The 20993-nt window shown below is 37.4% G+C and overlaps 1 protein-coding gene across 6 annotated transcripts in view; it reads right to left on the reverse strand.

Annotated features, from left to right (window-relative positions):
* Positions 1-20993, reverse strand: part of KAT6B (lysine acetyltransferase 6B) — a 114728-nt gene that overhangs the window by 81082 nt on the left and 12653 nt on the right. The gene's annotated exons all lie outside the window — the stretch shown is intronic.

Genomic DNA, 20993 nt, shown 5'->3' on the forward strand with positions numbered 1-20993 from the left:
TTAGCTGATTATCACCTCTGCCATTATGTGAAATATCAAAAACAAAGATGCAGATAGAGCTGTCCCCTCCTCCTGTTTCAGCTGTAATGCTTCCAAAGACAGCACTTGCCATCCTCAATTTCCATAAAACCTACCTGTTAGCTTCAGCTGAGTACAAGTCAACTGTTTGATCTGGTCATTAAGTTCAACTTCACTGAAGGAAGATAGGCAAAGTACATCTGACTGACACTGACTGCATTTGCAATGTAGCTGCAGCAGCTCTTTTTTTTTTTTTTAATGTAGGAAAGCAGAAAGTAAATCAGCAAGTACATATCCTTAAAAAATGTACCATTTTTCCCCTCACTGAAACTGTACCTCCAATACCACTACTACTTCTGCATATTGGGTCAGAATCACCTTAACCATCTGTATCCATTCCAGCAGTGTATATTCAAGATGGATGTATTTCAGAAGAAACTAGCACTGTTGAAAGCAGCATAGAAACTGGGTACTTCCCACCAGTACAAAACCTATCAATTTGCTACAACACTGCTACTTTTTCCCCTGCCTATGGGAAAAATGAGGTGGTGGTTCAACCACATCCAAATCAAGTAAGCATGAGTTCAAGCCTCTGTCCTATTAGCAAAATTAGTTGCTACATCTTTGGTCCAAGAAGCAGCCACATCTGTCCCCATGATTCAAGCAGCAATTAACAGGCAGTCACCCGCAAGGCCCCCGGTCCTACCAAGAAAGCGAGATAACAGAAGAAACCTGCCAGCTTGCTATGATATCACACTGCAACAAGCCTGAGAAATATATTTTTAGCATGTACAACAAGTACAGCACATGGAGCTTCCTCAAATATGTTTTTCAGATGGTTTCAGACACATTCTAAGAAATCAAAACAAGAATGACTATGTTAAAGGGCAATACCTAACATATTTCCTGTGCTACAGGGAGTCAACAGGTCAGACTACTGAGATTTGCAAGACTATGAAATTACCCTGATTAGGTCTAAAATGGGCACCTGTTCTTGAACTGGACTGAGACTCTATGTCATTTACATAAACTTGCAAATAGCCAAGATAACCTCCCACAGTGAAGGGCCTGAACCATATTTCTAATAGTCATCCAGAGGTGTCATCAGCCTTCTAAGGTAAAACTAACAATTGAGTGCCAAAATGCTAACATTTGAAGAGCCAAAGCAGAATCTGAAGAAGATCCACAAAAACAGACTGAAGCTGAAGTCTTGCCAGAGGTTCCCAGTACTAAGATACTGGTGACAGCCACTTTCTGTCACTGATGCCTTTATACTCGTCCTAGAGTAACAAAATATTTTAGTAGAAATGCAGGGTTCAGAAGAAGTAGGTTACAGCACAACACAGTGATGACAGATCAGAGAAGCAAACAAGACTGACAAATCTTGATCAAGCTCTCAAACCACAGTAACAGTTAAAATCCTTAAAGATAACTGCCAATAAAGTAAGTAACTACTAGATGAAAGAACACTTATTGTAGACTTTGTTCTCCTTTCTTCACCCACACAAGTCAAAGACCACCCACAAGGTTTAGGAAAACTCTGAACAGCTATATCCTTTTAATGCCTTTGCAAAAAAATGACTGAAGACATGACCGTGTGCTGGATCCACTCTGGGGCACTGGTCAGTGTTACTATAATTCTTTATAATGCATGTCAAGCTTAACCTGATCCATTGCTTGAACAGAAGTGTTGAATGCATGCATCCATATGTATCATATTTATCAACTGCATCCTAGCAATATGAAGAAACCTGTAGTATAAAATCCTATAAATTCTACTACATTAAAACTATAATTATCTTACTAAACTTGGGAATAGATGTTATGCTTTGCTAGAGTGAGAAAAGGGGATTTTACTAAATAATTGTTTTGTTTGGCATTGTAAGGCACATTTGTTACAGCTTGTGGTAGCTTTCTGTGAGTATATGCAGTCCTCATACTTTTAAACTATACTAATATTCTTTAGCGACAAACATATGATATTTTACAACACTAGCTGTTAAGTGTTGGTATATTTTAAACTAATTCTGATTTTAGTAGAGTTATTTAAAATATGTAGCCTCTGGAATTACACATGCTTAACCTTGGTAAACAAGACAGTCAAACTGTCAAATCTGATGGCAAATTTTAACAGCAGCACAGTTTTGCCCAGTCAATCTTTAAGAAGTCTATTTCTATTAAGTCTTTGAACATACACATAGAAGTAGACAGATATGGATGTTTTTCTCTCTCTCATTTCATTACCAGCTTTGTGATGAAATTTAACGAGTGAGAACAACTCTGTCTCAGGACCTCTCTCTCAGTATTCCATAGCCAACTTCATTTAGACCCCAGATACCAAACCTACTTGGATGCTCACTGGTTGCCTTTCTTCTACTCCACTGCCCCCACTTTTCACAAAAGCTTAGCTAATACAGTGACACTTGTTCACAACCAACCCCAATCCCATTATTTTGAGAAACATGCCAAAGAAACATTTTCGTAGCACAAGCAGAGGGTAGGGGGTGGGGGAAACAAAAAAAAGCACGTTCTGACTTTACTGAGGCCAAGCCAATATATATCACTCTAGAAACAAAGCTTCCTAACCTTAAGAAAAGTTCTGGCAAGAGATGAGCTACAGTGCAGCAATTGCCAGGGACCCATCACAAAAGAATGCTGAAGACATTTGAAGGAAGTAGATATCTTCTGGAATTCCTTCAACTATAATCTTGGACTAGTAACTATCATACAAAACTTCTTTTGCTGTTTATTTCATTTTTATAATTTCAGCTGATTAAAATCTTTTTAAGAGTAGATACCAAGTTTTTCCACTGCAATAAAAAGCAATCCTGGCCAAGAAAGGATTTGCCCATTAGCCGTACTATCTCCACAAAGACAGCAGCCTTATTAAATTACAACTGTTTGAACAAGGTCAAGCACTCAGGGTTTAATTCAAAGTGTTTCCAGGTATAATGCTGTCAGGTCAACTTAAACAAGCCAACAGAGGCTTTGAGCTTGATTAAATATTAAAATGGAATCTTTCACATCTGTTTTTACCCAAGGATGAAATTACTGTACATCACTTCAACCAGCTCATTAATACACTAAACACATATCTTGCCTCAAAAGGTTACAGGAATATCAATGCTTTCAGAGTGCCTGCAGTGAAACCTACACAACTCAGCTAGAAGTGAGGTCACTGCATACTTTAGCAGGATGTCAATATTTTTTTATAAATGTGAGAGGTAATCAGTTAGTCATAGATACATTTTAAATTAAAAGATGTGAGCCTCCAGTGTAGCTAAATCAGTTGCCTTTGATCTGAACGTTTTAATCGTTCATCTTATTTTCCTTGATAGATAACCTGATAACAGACACAGAACAAAGTTTGATCCAATAGTAATTATTTTTCAAACTGGAGGGCTGTCATGCCCAACTAGAACTCTGCTTTTTTAAAACAATCTGCAAAGCACAATTTTTAATTGAAACATAAAAAGGTCTACCAGGATCATCTATTTCAACACCTCTCATTCCTAATGATACTTTGATGCCACGGTAGGGTAGGGGAGAAGAGAATTCGTTTGAGGATACAAGTTCTTTGACAATGATAAATACACTGTATTAACTACTCCACATGGCATCTGCAGCCCTTTAAAACACAACAAAAAAATAGATACTCCTCTAGCATTATCTTTGCATGAGGCAGGAGACATTAGTCAAATCACGTTTCTTGACTGCAATCCATAAAGTGCACAGAGACAAATGAAAGTCGTCTATTTAGAGCAACAGATGTACAAGATGGGATTTGGAAGGGAAGCTACGGGAAGTGTTTTGCATCTAAACTATGCTTATCCCAGATGAGAAAATGGTCTGTGTATTTGTATACACTGAAATTGAACCTAAACATCTTATCACTTGTAAAATAAAATAAACCAAGTAGTAAATTTGCCACAAAACATGCACATTTACTATGTAGTCTTAACACTATGCTCTTCAGGCAAGGGAGGAGGAAAACACTACTTGAATATGTAAGTTCTTACATCATGAATAGAAGAAACCCACTAATAACACTTCTGAAAACTCCAGCATCTATTTCAAGAGTCAGAACTATATACTTTAAGCACTGGTAGTTAATAAGGCATGAGACAATTTGCTTAAGACAAAATAAAATTCCAATACAACACAGTCTTCTACCACCCACTAATTTACACTTGAACAATATAATCAGCTAGACCAAACTATGCTTAATGTAAAGTCAATAAATTCCTTTTTGGTTGTTGACACAAAAACCTACTGGGAATTAAACACTTGAGGAAATTAATCATTATAACACCCTGGCTCAATGCACATCTATATTGAAATAATTTGGTCTTTAATTCACTTTATTGGGTAGTTGGGTTTAAAGCAGTAAATTTGATAGAAGCAGGCCTCATTAAACCAATCTAGTTCAAACTGCTTTTCATTAAGCTTGGTGTATTTGAAGAAAGTCAAAAAGATTAATTTCCTTTTAAACAGTTGTGCATTATAAAGTAACCCAAACAAACCAAGACCATTAATACATAATACAATAAAGGCATTTACATTTGATCTGAGCAAAAGCCAACATTAATGATCTGTTTGCTTTCGATACATTTTCTAGAGCCACAGAAACTCATATGGACAAACAGCAGGAAGACCACCAAAATAAAGCGTCTAGAAGCTCAGGCTATTACGACAACCTTACAGCTTCCTCTTTTAAGAGTTGTGTTTAATACTTTCAACACAGATGTGGTTTAGCATTGTGGCTCCCAGATTTAGTTAGCTAGGAAATCAGCAGCAGCAACAGGTGGCTCATGCAAAGACACTTTGGGAGACATCACTTCCATGTGCAAGGGAAACCTGTGCCAAGTCACCTGCCTGCACAGAAGTGACAGATCCAGTTAAGAGAATTATACCAACACTTCTCTCTACATGAGTTCAAAACCAGAAGAAACCCTGCAAAAGGTGGCAGCAATCACATGTAGCCAGGACACGTGGAACACTTCAGCAGTCTGAGCCCGTCTCCAGCTTGAAGTCTTTACCCCAGTCTCTTCCAGGACAGCACGTGGAGGTCACTGTATTAGTACATGAGCCCTAATGTCTGCATAAATGCACTATGAAAACCTCTGGCAAAACAGACAGTTACACTAAAAATGTGCTTAAAGGCATGCAGTAACTCGAGAGCATAATGTTAATCATCTCCATATAATATTTACCTTTCTACTCTGTTCAAGAGACATGATGGGCAGTACATTCTATGCAAAGGAACTGCCTACTCTCAGGTAGGTACTTATGCAAAATCCTGGATGGTATGAGTAAGTTGGTATCTCCAGAGAAAATTTTTCTTTTCTCAAAGTGCACACATATCTTCTACTTCATACAGAATAAATACTTTTTGTGATTTCAAGAGGTGGAGAAGTTTTCAAGTTAAGTTTCAACCTCGCCAAGACAGTGCTGGGTCCTATCCCAATCCCCCTGCTTTCACTACACATAGTTCATGCCTTCGTGTCCACTTTTTTGGAAACAGAAACATGCACTTGTGTAATGTTAGGCCTTGCTATGAGATACAGTACAATACATACACTACAATTGAGCTGTAAATAGCAGTCAAATGTTAAAACTGGGGTGAGAATAAAGAGGAGACAACCTGGCACAAAATAGTATTCCCAGGAATTAAAAAAGACTGCAAAAATCCCAACTCACTCTGAGGCCTTATGAAAAGGCTTTCCCATTCTTCAAAACATAAAACTACTACCATCCAAAGCTATTTAGTTTTGTTGCTTTCTAATCAATCCCCATTACTACTACATGGAGGCACTGAGATTACTTTGTATGAGAAAATATGGGACAAGACACACGACACCACAAGTAACAGAGAGAGATGCCAAAAAAACATGCCAGAGAGCAGAAAAGTACATCCTGATCCTTGCAGTTTTGTAGCACTGTTGTCATCAGCGGTAGTCTGAAAAGCAGTCTCACAACAGCAAAGTGCTTTGTTACATCCTGAAGGCAGAGACACCACCTTCCAGCCTTACTCCCTGTCTTGCAGTAGTAACTACGACAGCAAGGCCATGGCTGCTCCATGCCATCTGCATGTCAGCAACAACAGCACTGCCTGTGGGGAACACTCCAATTCTGATGAACATGGCATACAGGAGATATGTGAGGAAGATTGGCCGTCAACAAAACAGTATAGCAGCAGATATTTTTGGAATTCAAGGTCCTTAAGATAGACCAAAAAAACAAGGACCATTTCTGCAAGGAATATAAAAATCTCTAAAGGCTTGATTATTCCAAAGGGACAATTCAGTAAATGTAAGGTTTTATTGCAAAAAATACATGTGAAGGTGAAGGAAAAGCAGCAGTTGGCAAGCTGATGGTCAGAGCTGGTTACTTATAATCTTTACCTCTTGTCACAGGATTTCTGTGAAGCATCAAGACAATGACAACCGAGTTCTTAGTGAGTATGCACAGAGCAAAAGCTAATTCTCTATCACTCTAATCAGCAGAATAATTAAGGTGTTCCAGGTAAATAAGTAATATTCATGTAATTACTAATACTAGACTAAAAGAGAGAAAGACATTATTAGTTTGTACTCCTTGCCACCTTTAACCTTTCATAAGGCTTAGTCTGATACACTTTTGTGTTTCCAAGCTCTGAATTGGGATTCAAGTACCAAGAACACCTTGCCCACCTCCAAAACCAAACATCACAGGTTTATTTAAGTGATGTTCAGGTGACTACCACTTATTCCGTAAGTGAGCACTAAGCAAGCATGGTAGTACAAAGATCATTCCTTCTTACAACTAGAAGAACCACCCACAACCAGCTGAACGGCTGTACTACTGAGTTTCTCACACTGCTCACATGACTTTGTCATAAGATTTCCTCACAGGAGAGGTGAACATGGACACTACAGGTTCCAGGACAATTTTGCCAGTGATTTTAGGAGGCCAAACATAGAATCATAGAATATGCTGAGTTGGAAAGTACCCACAAGGACCATCCAGTCCAACTCCCGGCCTGGCACAGGACACCCCAAGAATCACCCTCATGTGCCTGAGAGTGTTGCCCAAATACTTCTTGAACTCTGTCAGCCTTGGTGCTGAGACCACTTCCCTGAGGAGCCGCCTTCAGTGCACACCACCCTCTACATGAAGAACCTTTTCCTCATATCCAACCTAAACCTCCCCTGACACAACTTCAGGACATGTTCTCTTTGTCCTGTCACTGGTCAAAGGAGTGAAGAGATCAGTGCTTGCCCCTCCTCTTCCCCTCATGAGGAAGTTGTAACTGCAATGTGTCCCCTCATTCTCCTCTCCAGGCTGAACAGACCAAGTGCCCTCAGCCACTCCTCATACGGCTTCCCCTCAAGGCCCTTCACTATCTTCATTTCCCTCCTTTGGACACTCTCTAACATCTTAATATCTTTCTTACATTGTGGTGTCCAAAACTGCTCACAGGACTTGAGGGGAGGCCTCAAGTCAGTAACAACTGCAGTTGGACATGGTGCCACAATATTTGTTACAGCAACCCTGCATCTTTCGGCCCAAGTACCTGCAGCTGGCTGCAGCTATCATCAAGTTACTCATCTAACTCGAAAAAATAAGTGAAAAACCTCAACACTGCTAAATGGATGACAGTACTTGCAGAAAGGAAGCTGTCCTCAGTAACAAACATTACCATTACAAAGTTTAAAGTAGACAGTATTTTCTTTTTTTCACTCCCTGTAGCCTTCTGCTTTTCCCTTCCATCTTCAATCTTGCACCCTATTTTTCTGTTTATGAAATCAAAGTCTGTCAGTCTTCACAAGACAATAAAATTGGTAAATCTTATAAAACTATATAAATGAGGGTGGTGTAAATAGAACATTTTGTACATACATATTTGTGTACAAATATGTTTAAAAATAGAGTACCTTAAGGCACATAAAAATCACTTCTGAGAAGAAAAGAAAATTCTCTTCCCTGGAAGCCGTTTAAAACTTATTTGCATCAATTCCTGAATCATAAGTGGCATTAGGATCTAAAATCACATTCTACAGTTTTCTTCTCTTGAGATTTACAGTTAAATGATAAGAAAAATACTTCCTGGTTAAATTGGACAGATAATGCTATACAGCTGTTATCAAACCAATAAATATGTTATAATACACAGGCCTCTGGCCCTAAGAGACTTCCTTCTTCAGGTGCTGGCAGTCTATAAATTAGCTAATTTGTAGCACAGAAAAAGCTTCATAATTAGTACCTAGTTTATCATTAAAACCTTGCATTTGCTGTATGATGTCACAGACTACTGAGTCTGGCTCTCATTTACACACTCAATTATTTTCTGGCATCTCAGTACAGTTGATCCCATTATTTCCTATATAATTGACCAACTTCAACAGCTGCAATTCTTCTCTTGTAAATACAGAACATATTGCACATGACAGGACCATAGTTATCACTCCTAAAAAAATTCCACACAACATACAGTTGAAGTTTGACAAGGCTTAAGATGCCCTGCAGATAGCAAAAGTTTGATTTGAAAAGCACTGTACAGTAATTAGATTTAGACCACAGAATTACTGAAAGTACCACACTCACTGACTGGTAGAGCTTTTATTGCAATAGATTAAACTCATTACTTAGAGACAGAAAAGCAGTTGAAGACTCATTTACCTCTAGTACTAGAAATGACTACATTTACTTTTGATTACAGCTGTGAATGAGACATGCAGATAGAAGTTCTGCAAGTCCAGCCATGCCAGATACCCTCCTGGACCAATGGAGTGCAGGAAGCATCTAGCTGACTCAAATCTCAGTGACCAACATACTAGATCCTCCTAAATACTTCTGGGAAAACCTGGAACGCATGTTCTTACAATTTCTTCTACCCAAATAGGTTGAAATGGTAGTCCCCTGCAGTGTAAACATGGAAGACAATGGACAATTCAGTAAGTACTTAATTTCAAATAGCCATGAGAAAGGCTGAGATGTTTTCATCTGTTTCTGAAAAATCTTTATATCCAAGAACAGCAAGATCTGTATCTCGTTTAGCATAAAATGCCTTAAAGTCAAGAAGTCCTTTCTTATTGGCCCTCTACACACATCAAGAATGGTCTCGATGACCACTAATAAATCTGATGATTCATTAATCAAAGGAGAATACAGAAGTAGAAGAGACAGGATTCAACAGCCTGCAACTGTAGTGTGCAGTAGCACACTACATCCCTACAAAGTAAAAAAGTAAAGAGAAGAGCATGCTTTTTGAAATCCAACAGTTTGCATACACACTGAATACAACTTTCATAGGAAGATAGTATTTTTTACCCCTTCACTTCTTCCCTTTATTCTATAGCATAAAAGTAAATAACACTCCTTTTACATTTTGTTTTTTTTCCCCCCACACCTGTCTTGGAATTTATTGAATAACGCCCGTTCACTGCATAATACAGCTTTTTATTGTGGATGTAAGGTTTTGTTAACACCATTTCACCATTTTCACATCAGGTATATTCGTGATGGCTTAGAATTTCAGACCATTTCAAATCTTTTTCTTTGTACTACTAGGAACAACAATAACAAAAAAAAAAAAACCCAAATGTCAAAACACAACAAAAAGCAACAAAGCTGCTTCTGGTTAGGAGACAAAAGATTCTTTTAGTTGTTGCAATTTTAACATGTGTAACTCGTCAACCCTAATAGCCAGGACAGAAAAACCTGCTAGCACTGAGGACATTTTCCTCCAGATAGAATGTATTTTATCAAGGATAACACACTAGCCAAACATCTCCAGAAGCTTTCACACAGAGATGCCCACCAGCACTGATGACAGTTGAGAAGCTGTCTCAAGCATCTGCTGGTGTGATTGCATTGTCTGAAGCATCATTCAAATGAAGCTATATGATCCATGGGCTTAGAGAAAAGAGAGAAGGAGGGAAGATTCCACCTCAAAACCTGTACTCTGCATTTAAGTCTTGATCTGGCATTCCTGTTTTACACCATTAAAAATACTTCAGGTTTTCTACCCACAGAAGAATGCAAATACTTAAGGTCACTATGGATCTTGCACATGAAAATCTGTACTGACCAAATTCAGAAGACTTCAAAAATCAAGGCAGACACCTCACCCAGTTCTAGAGGATGGGCACAAGACGCAATCGCACAGCAGTATAACTGAGCTCCACAACACATTATCCTTTCCTTCCAGCCCAATATTTTATCACTTAACATAAACTATTCTCATGTATCAGTTATGACACATTTGTGTTAATCTGCTATAAATACAAAAGCAAGCCCACAGCAAAGCCTTACAGCAAAACGAGTACTTTAATTATGTGGCACTACAATTTCAGTATGCTCTGACTTAAGACGAAGAAAATTATCTTTGTGGTGCAACATTAGTAACAAAATGGGAAGTTTGTAGCACTCCATTAAAACTATTTGAATATTTGTATTCAAGACAAAAATTCAAACAAAACAACCTTAAGAAAAATGTATTCTTTAGACATGGATCAGGCAGCTAGTGAGGTTAGTTTCAGAGTCCTGTAATCAGTGACCACAAAATGAATTCCAAGTTATGTGTATATGATCTTAACTAAAGTATATTGGTAACTAAAGTTGAAGATAGTACGGTCCTCTATTACTATGCTTACTTTTTAACTTGTTATATCCTGGAGGAAAGTTAAGATCTTCTTACATCAGGCACATTAAACAGAAAAAAAAATACAGTACTAAAGAAACGCTTATGCAGCATAAATCAGACTACTCAATTCCAAGTAATGTGCTATTAACATAATTCCATCTTTTTTTTATTTGTTTGCAGAACAGCTCTTTCCTGTAATCTAGGTAAGAACCTTTCTACCCTCAAATAGAGCATCTAATGATATCTCTCAAGACAGAATCTTCTCCTGAGTCAGAATAATTAAGCATTAAATTAAGCTCTAAAAAACTGTCTTCACTGAATCCACTTGGTCTTCTGATTCTACTCTAATGGATTATCTATTTAACTTAGGCAGAATTTAATCCAGTGTTACAACCCACGATCAAAGAAAGATGATTTTAATCCAGCTACAAAAGCTTGAGCTCTTGAGCTAACACACTAGCTAGACCTATTCTAAAGCCTCACCTGTGCTACTACCATTGCAGATCCTGCAGCATAAAATACCACAAGACAGGACTCATCAGTCCCTTCCCAAGATTTCGGCAATTTAAATAGCACATTAATCTGGCATTTTTTTAGTCAATTCCACTTCAGTCAAGAAATACACACATGTAGTCAGAGCCTCAAACCAGCTCTTTCTTAAACCTGTGTAAACTGATGATGGAGGGCATGTAGGTGGGTAGAAAAAGGTAATGCCAGTGAAACAGGTGAAAAAGAAAGTATTTTTCCTCCTTCAGCAGCTGAGCAATCTAACACTTCCTATGCACGCTTCCCAATTTCCCCAATTATTGTAGGCTAAATATCAAAATATTGAACTCTGCAAAAGAACCTAATAAAGATTATGACATGACAGGAAACAGCATGAGTGGTACTGTGTCCTATACCACAATGGTAAGCTCAAATCATAGTTGGCTTTTTCCTTCCCCTAATTATGAGCAGTCAAACCACAAAAGCTATATTAAGATCTTATCAGCAAAGGTTCCCTCATGGGAAAAGTCAGAAACAGCTGTACAAAGAAATAAACACTGCTCAGCTTCAAGTTCCTTAAGCAGTCACAAATTCAGAAGAAATCTGTCCATCTTGACAAAATAGTTGGGTCCCTTCTATGTGGTATTTGTATTAATGACATCCTAATTAACACTGGAGAAGCATTCAAAGCAACTACCAAAATAACAAAAAAAAAAAAATCATAGTATATTGTTTTCATTGAAACTGATATCATCTCAGAAGCATAAAGTCTCAATACAAACCAGTAATTTGGGCAAAAAAACCCAGAGAACGTAGCTAAATTATATGTCATGTGAACAGGTTGTATATAGATTATATGCTCCTGCCTCTTACTTTGATAACATAACACTTGTCAGTACCCTTCATGGAAGCTGCTAATAAAGTATTTACTATAGCTTTTCACTCAAGCTCTACACTAATGAGACTGAACAACAAACTTCATTCTCAAAAAATACCTTCAACTCACTTCTGCTATGTCAGCATAAAATATATTTTATTAAAAAAAGAAACCTCTCTGTTTTGCTATTGTTTTCACTAAGTGGATTATTTTTTTTCTAGATTACACTACTCTTAGACAAGTCTGAAAAAAGTACATGGAAACTCACATCTAAGAAATAAAAACCCAAGTACTGAGCATAAATACCAAACCTCTGTTCCTTGGTAATAACCACAGAGGGAGTAAGTGCTTATGACAAGTATAATCTCTATCAAATAGAGCTGTGATGGAATCAAATAGATCTACTAATAACAATATTTTTGTAGACTAATTTCTTACTGGTTTGTGAATACAAATAAATTAAAACTGTAAATAAAATGTAAATATTACTGTCTTGTAGAACTACTTTAAAAACTTGGGAAAACTGGTATTTTCACTTCTATATAAAAGTCAACAAATCAACCTACTAAAGTAGAAGAAATGCACCTTCACAGAGCTCTTTACAAGCAAGAGCTGCTTAGTTTGAAATGCAGTTCCAAGTTGTGCTTCCTTATTGCTGTTTTGCTTGTATCAAAACACTTGTCACTGTTTCTTTGCTAATCAGCCCCAAATAAGAATTTCATTACTCTATTACTGGCTTTATAGTCTAACAGCTCATTTTGAATGAGAAGTGATATAAGGTAATATACAATATTCCCTGTAGTACCTCCTCCTAGTGAAACCCCTTCCAAGAAAACTGTTTACATTCAGTATTATCAAGTCAGGGTTTTTTTTCTCCAGCTGTGGCATTTTGCAATATTTTATTAAAAAGCTACCTAAAAGCAAGCACTCTGTCACAGGACTTAAAAACGTCGGACGTGAACAGGACTGGTAGATCACACAACTAAAACTCTCCAAGTTGTAACAAGTATGCACAGTGTTTACCTGTGCCATTTTGGGCTAGACCGTAGCAGCACCAGGAAACGGCAGTGCTGGAACCAAGGCTGTGTCATAAGCTGTCATTTCAACCCTGACACTAGAAGCTGAACACAGCCTGCCTTATCTTCACCCTTATCTCCAGAAAGGCCGCAGTCCCTCAGCGGCAGACAACACTGCAGGAGCTATTATTTTGGTCTGATTTGAGTGAAGAAAGCATTAATATCACTTTACCTTAGTCACCCAGTATAATCTAGGAAAGGTTGCTAAGAGAGGAAAGACTTAATTTTCATATATACTATTATGCAATAGTTAGTTTTAACATGGGGCAATCTCACAGACGCTAAGATAAACATTTTTTAAAGTTATTTTTGTATGACACTATCTCTGATTTTTATAAAATTAACTTTCAAAGCATGAACCAGGTCACAAAAGAAAGCTGTTAGATACTAAACAGAAGTAGAAAGGAATTACTGGAAATACACTGGAGTTAGATGTCAGCATTTCAGTAAACCAGACGGCGAGGGGAAAAAAATGCATTAACAATTCCACTACGTACAAGAAAAGAGTGATTTCTTCAGTCTGAGAAGCTATTTCAAACATTTATGATGGAATGTATTCTGCTAAGTGTTTTAACACTGTATTCAGAGATGGAAACAAATTTGATTATTTGGGAAAAAATATACTGGGGATAAAGAAACAAATTAAACAAATGAAGTAATTTCCTTTTTTTTTTTTTTTTCCATTAGTTCAAAGACCTATCATTTGACTGTGTTTTCTCTGCTGCAGAAATACCACTTTATCTCCTGGGCTTCCTACAAAAAATTTCTTGAGAATATCATGTGTAAAGCTGTAGCTTACTGTAACAAATGAAATTCATTCAACACAGATTCATATCTAAATTCTATACTCCAAATACTGATTTTTAATCAGCTTTTTCACTACAATCCTAGCATCAAAATAGACTTTATAGTTTTTAAACAATATCGTTTCAACAGCATGGAAGATGGGCAACTGTTTACTGGTAGAAGTCTAATCAGTATGTGATGTTGGTTGAGAGGAAGCATAAGAATTTAAACATTCTATAGTTGGAAAAAAAAAATTAATCCCCCATACTTGCAAGAATGAAGTCAAAGTTTCACTTAAGCAGGGCAGGGAAGATGAACCTAAATGGATCTCAAACATTTTTCCATAACATACATTAGACTGCGACCCTTACACATAGACCTTCACCCATTTTCTTTTTTACTGTTACCTTGGGAAAAAAAAAGGTACTCATACCAAACACAGTTACTTCTAATCTGTTTTCAAATCTCACTGAGAGGACCATAATGCCTTGAGAAAGCAACTCATGTTAAGTCTCCAACCCATTATGATGTTACTGAAGAGTGTATATTACTCTCTTCTATACACATGGTATGCAAGCATACTACTCCTTTATATATAGCTGCTATAACAATACCTTATTCCAGTTATATTTTATCCACTGTATTTCTGAAGCAACTGAATTATTCTCAGAACAACTCACCTTTCAAATGCTTACAAAACAAATTTTTTTTAGACAAAAGTATATTCATTTGAAGACCTCAGCTGTTTTTTTGAAAGTCTTTAAATACGAACAGTCCAGTAATATTTTCACTTTCTGGAATTCAAGTATTTTAAGTGCCATCTCAGGAATTCTCCAATTCCTTCCCCAATCCCTTTCAAAAATCATTCTAGAACCTAAATACTTCAAATCTTGAAAACAGTCTGTAATAAAATTCTGCCAAATAATTTGCTTTCTAAAGGATAAGGAAACAAGTTTAAACAGTAGCTTTAACATGACAGTGAACTATGGCCTTTAAATATACTCCCATAGATTAGCTGCACATCATAAATGTAATCCAAAATATGTATTTATGAACCTGGTAATCATTCAGATTGATAAAAATGCATTTCAGACAAGCCTCATCAGGCAGCAACAAGAGTTACTCCCCTTAGTACCACTTACAGAAAGGCAGAGCTTTTGAAGTTTTAAAGTATCAATGAACACGTGGTGACAATGAAGTTGAAAAACATGGTTTTGTTAAAATGTTGAAGATACTGTCTTACTGGATTGTTCTGATTATTAACACAGCAAAGGTAGTATTAAATAAAAATTCTTACAGTGGTCTAATGCTCAGTACCTGGAACAGGACTAAACACTCTTTAGCACAGTCTTTGTATTCACCAAATCCAGAATTCAACAGTGGAGCAGCTGCTCAGTGCCTGGTCTGCAGAATTCAATGAATGACAAAGGGTTACCTTAATTCAATGAGATAATCAGCACACATTTACCCACTACCGAGAGTTTTCCAACCATCTGCAAGGCGGCAGCGCTAAACTGCCTATAAAACAACTGGTAGCATGCTGACATGTCCTTACATCACTCATGTCAATGAAAATTTATCTCTTAGCAACAGCTAAAAGAAGCTGAACTTCCTGAAGCTGAAATATTTTAGATGCATCACAAGCCAACAATTTCTTCATAAGTGATTTTGATTGCTACTGATCTCCAAACAGATGTATTCTCTAATTGGTAAAATCTATTAAATATATACTTTGAATGAAAAAAGAAAAAGTCATGTTGTCATGATTTAAGAAACCAACAACAATGGGAGTCATTATGGTTGTGCACATAAAAGACAAAAGCTAACCTTATTTAAAGCTGCTGGCCTCACAGTGATATCAGTAACTGGGAAGTAAAAATGCATGTGCTGTGGGGAGAGGAAAGAATTTCCTATCAAGGCTACTGTCAGAACTGAAAGCTAAGACACAAGTCTTCTAAATACTAAGGTAAGTATTTTTGATGGGAAAAGCAAAATAAGAGATTCAAAGTTAAAACCACTTAGCTATCAAAACTATTCATACTATGACTCACTCCCCTGCTACATGGGAGCAAATACAAAATTTTAAGGCATTAATTTTTGCAAGTAAATTCCATATAAAAGCTGTAATAAAACTAGAAATTATCTTGTTTTAGCAAAGCATCACGCAAATTAAAATTTTACCACCAGACAGAAATCAGGAAATGGAAAAAGCTTGTCCCCAGCTATATTAGAACTTCTTATCTAGAACCCAAGTCATACAGAGGTCTCTTCAAAATACATCCCAAGATAAAACTGAGAAAAAAACAAATAGAAATCACTCAGATTCTGGTTAATGTTAGCAGATTATGGGCAGTTTTGTTTAAAATTACATAAAGAAAACTATATGACAGGTTCATACAATAAGGTCTGAACATCCAGCTTCTTTGTTGTTTGGGGTTTTTTTGTTTGTTTGTGGGTTTTTGTTTTGTTGTTGTTGTTTTGGGGGTTTGTTTTGTTTTTGGCAGAATAGAGGTTCCAGCTGCCAGAATAGTTTTCTCAAATTAAGTCAATTCCAGCAGGTTTATTAACATAAGAACAGATAAGTCAGTTTTATTTAAGTCTAACCCTGAAAATTATTATCATCTTTTCCATAATAGGCTGCAATTGCCTAATAAACATGTTGGAAATGTTACTTAAGGCGGCAGAGATTTCAATGATAAACAGAGATACCAAAAAATTTCCAATACACCCCTCTCCCATCACTAGTATCTTCTAGGAGACATAAAACAAAATCTGTCAATCCTGGGCTGAACAGAAGCTGCATTTATTTCCTTAAATACAAAGGCAGAATTGAGGCATCATCTTTAATTCAGAGCACTACAGGAAATTGGGAACACAGGGGAAGATTCCAAATAAAAACTCCTACCATCCATCTCATGTTCAGATCAGAAAGGACTTCTGCAACCCTCTAGCATGCACCAAAAGCATGCACGCAAGACGAGCAGCCTCTCACTGTTTTTTAAACACTGTGCACAAATTCATAAAGTGAAAACGACTGCCCATCATCACATGAACACCAAGTGGCAAAGCCCAGAATTTACCCGACATAAGTACCAACATTTTCCTTCTTCCAGCAATGGCAGACAAGCATATTAAGTGATCCAACAAGAGAAATTCTATGAATTAGTCACAGAACAAGTCACTGGTTTCTAAAAGAGGATGAGCTCCAGTGCTTTTTCATGTAGTTAAATATACGCACATTCAAGGACAGAAACTGACCATTCTATATACACTCGGGACATGCTGCTAATGTGAGAACCTACCCTGTGAGTGGTTTTCTCTAGTAATTTCTTGATGGGTTTATCTATAGTTTTTAGACCTTCAGTAAACATCTACAAATCTGAAATCCTACTTTGCTAGATCATCAGAATGCAAGCCAAACATGTAATAATAAAAAGACTTTGTTTTTACTATGCAATTTTCCAATATTAAAGATGATTAATATTTGTAAAACAGCATTAACAAGTTTTGAGTGATGTTCAGTTTTCACACCTGGATAAAGACGAAAGGGAAGAGAGCTGGACAGTTTGAGGCAGAACAAAAATATTCAGATCAGAAAATACCATATTCACCATTATTACAATAACTTCCATGTTTAGTATTTATTAACTGACTGATAACCAAATACTTATTTGCAGGAGACAATGTACTGTTCTCTTCCTCTATCAGTAATATATTTAGACTGACTCCTACAGCAGGTAAATAAGTGTTCAGAGGTCAAATCAAAAAAATTAAAGTAGGAAATCAAAAGATGAGTATCTTTTAAGTTTGGAACAGAAAGGAGGGATACAGCAGCCTTCACAGGCATAAAATGTTAACTAGCTACTATTAAGTTCAGTGATTAAAACAGAGATTATTTTGGTCTTAAGACTCTTTTCAGGCTCAAACATTGACTTTTTCATCAAGCTGTGACCACCTCTGAGCAGGGAGATTCCATAGGAACTACGAGTTCCTGTTCCACGTCTCTCCATCCTCATTTTAAAGGATTTTTTTCCTTCACCTATCTGCAACTTCCCTGGATGCAACCTGTGGCAGTTACCTCTCAGGTTTTTTTGCCACCTGAGAAATAGCAGATTCCTTCCCTACAATCACCCAATATATAGTGCTGGAAGAGGTGCTTTAACACAACAGTTCCACACACCTATGACAATTTTGACTATATTCCTTCAGCTGTTACTTGTAACTACTTCCTGCTGCCCAGGGAAGTGTTAGAATCGCTATCCCTGGAAGTGTTCACAAAACATGGATGTGGCACTAGGGAACATGGTTTAATGGTGAACATGGCAGCACTAGTTAACAACTGGACTCAATGATCTTAGAGGTCTTCTCCACCCCAAACCATTCCATGATTTTACATATTTGTTAGTTGAGAACTGACTGTACTCCATGTTTGAAACACAGGTGCCACTGACATTTGTCTTCTATGGAGCCAAATGCAAACACTGCTAGTTAGTGTTGCCACGGATGCATTGAAATAACAAAAATTGTTTCTTAAAACTACTGTCAGTCATCTGCATCATTTTGGAAAAAACAGATGTGAAGTTGAAGACAACTTCAAAATACCACCAATAATGAAATTAACTCCCGAAGAGCATGTGAAAAATGTGTGGCAAACTTATCACAGCTTAAGTTAGCTCTAGTTCAATTAAGGATTTTTCCTGGATGAGAGAACATCAGCCATGCCTCCCAGACACCTTTGCTGAGATCATACATACCTTTTCTCCTCTGTCAGAGTCCTGTCGCAATTAAAACCAGAAGTCTCAAGTCTACACCACTTAGTACTGCATTAGTTGGTAACTGCTGGACTACCACCCCAACCACAAGGGAAAATAAATGGGACTGCCTCTATAGACCCAAAATACTTGAGAATGAAGATATTCCTGCACACATGAAGCTAGTACTGCAGAGACAAGATACAAGAGTAGACAATTTAAAAGTCTGCAGTTTCCCTGACCCCAAGAACCTTTTCCTTATGTAACATCTTATCTACAGCACAAACTAAAGTCCCAGTAACCCACACAAACCTAGAACTACGTGCAGCAGCCGTGGAGTTGCCTACACAGATATCCCTGTTACAGGTCACACCATTCTTTACAAGAAGGCTGTCTGTGCCTGCAAATTCAAAACTTTAGCCTCTTCATAAAGAACAGAGGAAAAAAAAAACATAGAAAAATCTATGGGACACCAGTAATAACCTTTCTCAATGAGAGATATAAGTAGATCAGGAAAAACAACGACAACCACACATAAGCGGTTTTGCAACTGAAGAAAGTCATGTTAGTTTAAAAGTTGATTTGTCTCTTATCAGGTAACCACAAAAGACAGCAGTAGATCTCTCAGCTAAGTAATGCCTGATTTGATGTGTATCACACTCAGAATTCTACAGACACCTATTACTCATGTTCCACACAACAGCAACTCCTTCCATTTGGTTCCATAAAGTCCTATGACTTGACGTTAGTCTGGGAGGAAAAAATCAAAGAGTAAAATCTCTAACTGCAGTTTAGGAATCAAATGTCACTCCCAGTTAAGACAGAAGATTTCACAGAAAATAGCATAGATGAATAAATACCAATAAAACTGCTGGAACTACACAGGATTTCTTTAATTCACTGTGGACGATTTCAATACAGGATTTACCGCCGAACATCACACCAATTAATTTTGAAGGGAAACTACCAAGAGAATCAAATTTTAGCAAGCCTTAGGATTAAACAGCTTGCAGTACATGGTTTGGAATCACTCCTTGCAGTAAACAAGAACCATGTGCACGCCACACAAAACTATGTTCAGAATATCCAGCTTTGAGGAAAAAAGAATTAGTAGGGTCTTCTCTCACAGTTCTACAGGATACTGCAAAGAGGTGACCTGTTTGCAGAAAATAACTCACATCAGAAATTGCAAACTAACCTCTGCCCTGCCTAATGAAGGAGTAGATCAATCTAACGCAGGAAACAGCAGTATTTAACTTGCTTCACACCATACAAATCAAGAAAACTTTTACAAGCATACTTCTTGGCTTGATCCAAATGTGATGAATTGTAAAACACAAAAGAAACCGCCAAAGCCAGATATATCCACCTATAGAGTGGTATGAGTTGTTTCTTCACAATATGGGATGACAAGACTTTTCTCTTTCAGTTACAAGTGCCCAAAAGACAGGTAAGTCATTCTTCAATTTCTTGTAAGCTCCAATATCTCAGGTGTTAATAGTCCATTTCCAAGTGTTCACCTGGCTTGTGCATGGAGTTGGTACCTTTAGCATTTCAGAAGCTACAGGGGCAGCAAAAAAAATCCATGAGAGCAGCAGAACCTAGCAATCATCCCAGAACTTCTGGGACAAGAGCTACACACAGAAAGGTGCAGGCAACCATTCCAAGAAATAAAAGTATCTTTTATTGAGATAATAAGAAGCACAAATATTAAACTTACTGTTTGTCAAGTAATGCTAGCATTCCTCAGCCTTTTGTCACCTTGAAGATGTTTTGAGGAGAGAAACACAGGTTGTGTCTGAGGGCAACAGTATTTTATGGACTGACAAAGTTCAAACCCAGATGTCTTTTTCATTTCCTTGTCCACAGTCTCAACTGTAGCACTGCAGACACTCTCTTACAGAAGCTTCCCCATCACTGTATTCTGGTGCTCAGACTCAGAAGCAGAGACACCATGTAAACCCAGCTCCCAAAGTTCAGCACTAAGAATATCCCCATATGTGTAGGTCTGCAAGATACATTGAACAGCAATTCCTTTCTGCCTCCCTTTTCTACTACTGAACAGTGGAAAGTCTAGAGGACAAAGGCAACTAGGAGTCTTAACCAACAGTGTCTTGCTGCCTACCCACAGGAAGGCAGGAAGCTGAGAAACTGAGCAAGGAGGAGCCTGGATGCCAAAAAAGCAATTCGCTATAGATTGGCCCTTTGCCTGAAAGACAGAAGGAGGAACACCCAGTGTCTGCACTGGCACAAGCTACATACCAGAAAACTGAAATTCAACCCATGCCAAGTTACACTTTGAAAAGCTAAATGTACGTAGGCCAGTGAAAACAAAATTAGATAGGAGTTCAGGGTATGAAAAATTAATAAAA

This window comes from Empidonax traillii, unplaced genomic scaffold, assembly GCF_003031625.1.
Source record: "Empidonax traillii isolate 1590-97213 ecotype Southwest subspecies unplaced genomic scaffold, ASM303162v1 scaffold481:size658601, whole genome shotgun sequence".
NCBI classification, from domain to species: Eukaryota; Metazoa; Chordata; class Aves; order Passeriformes; family Tyrannidae; genus Empidonax; species Empidonax traillii.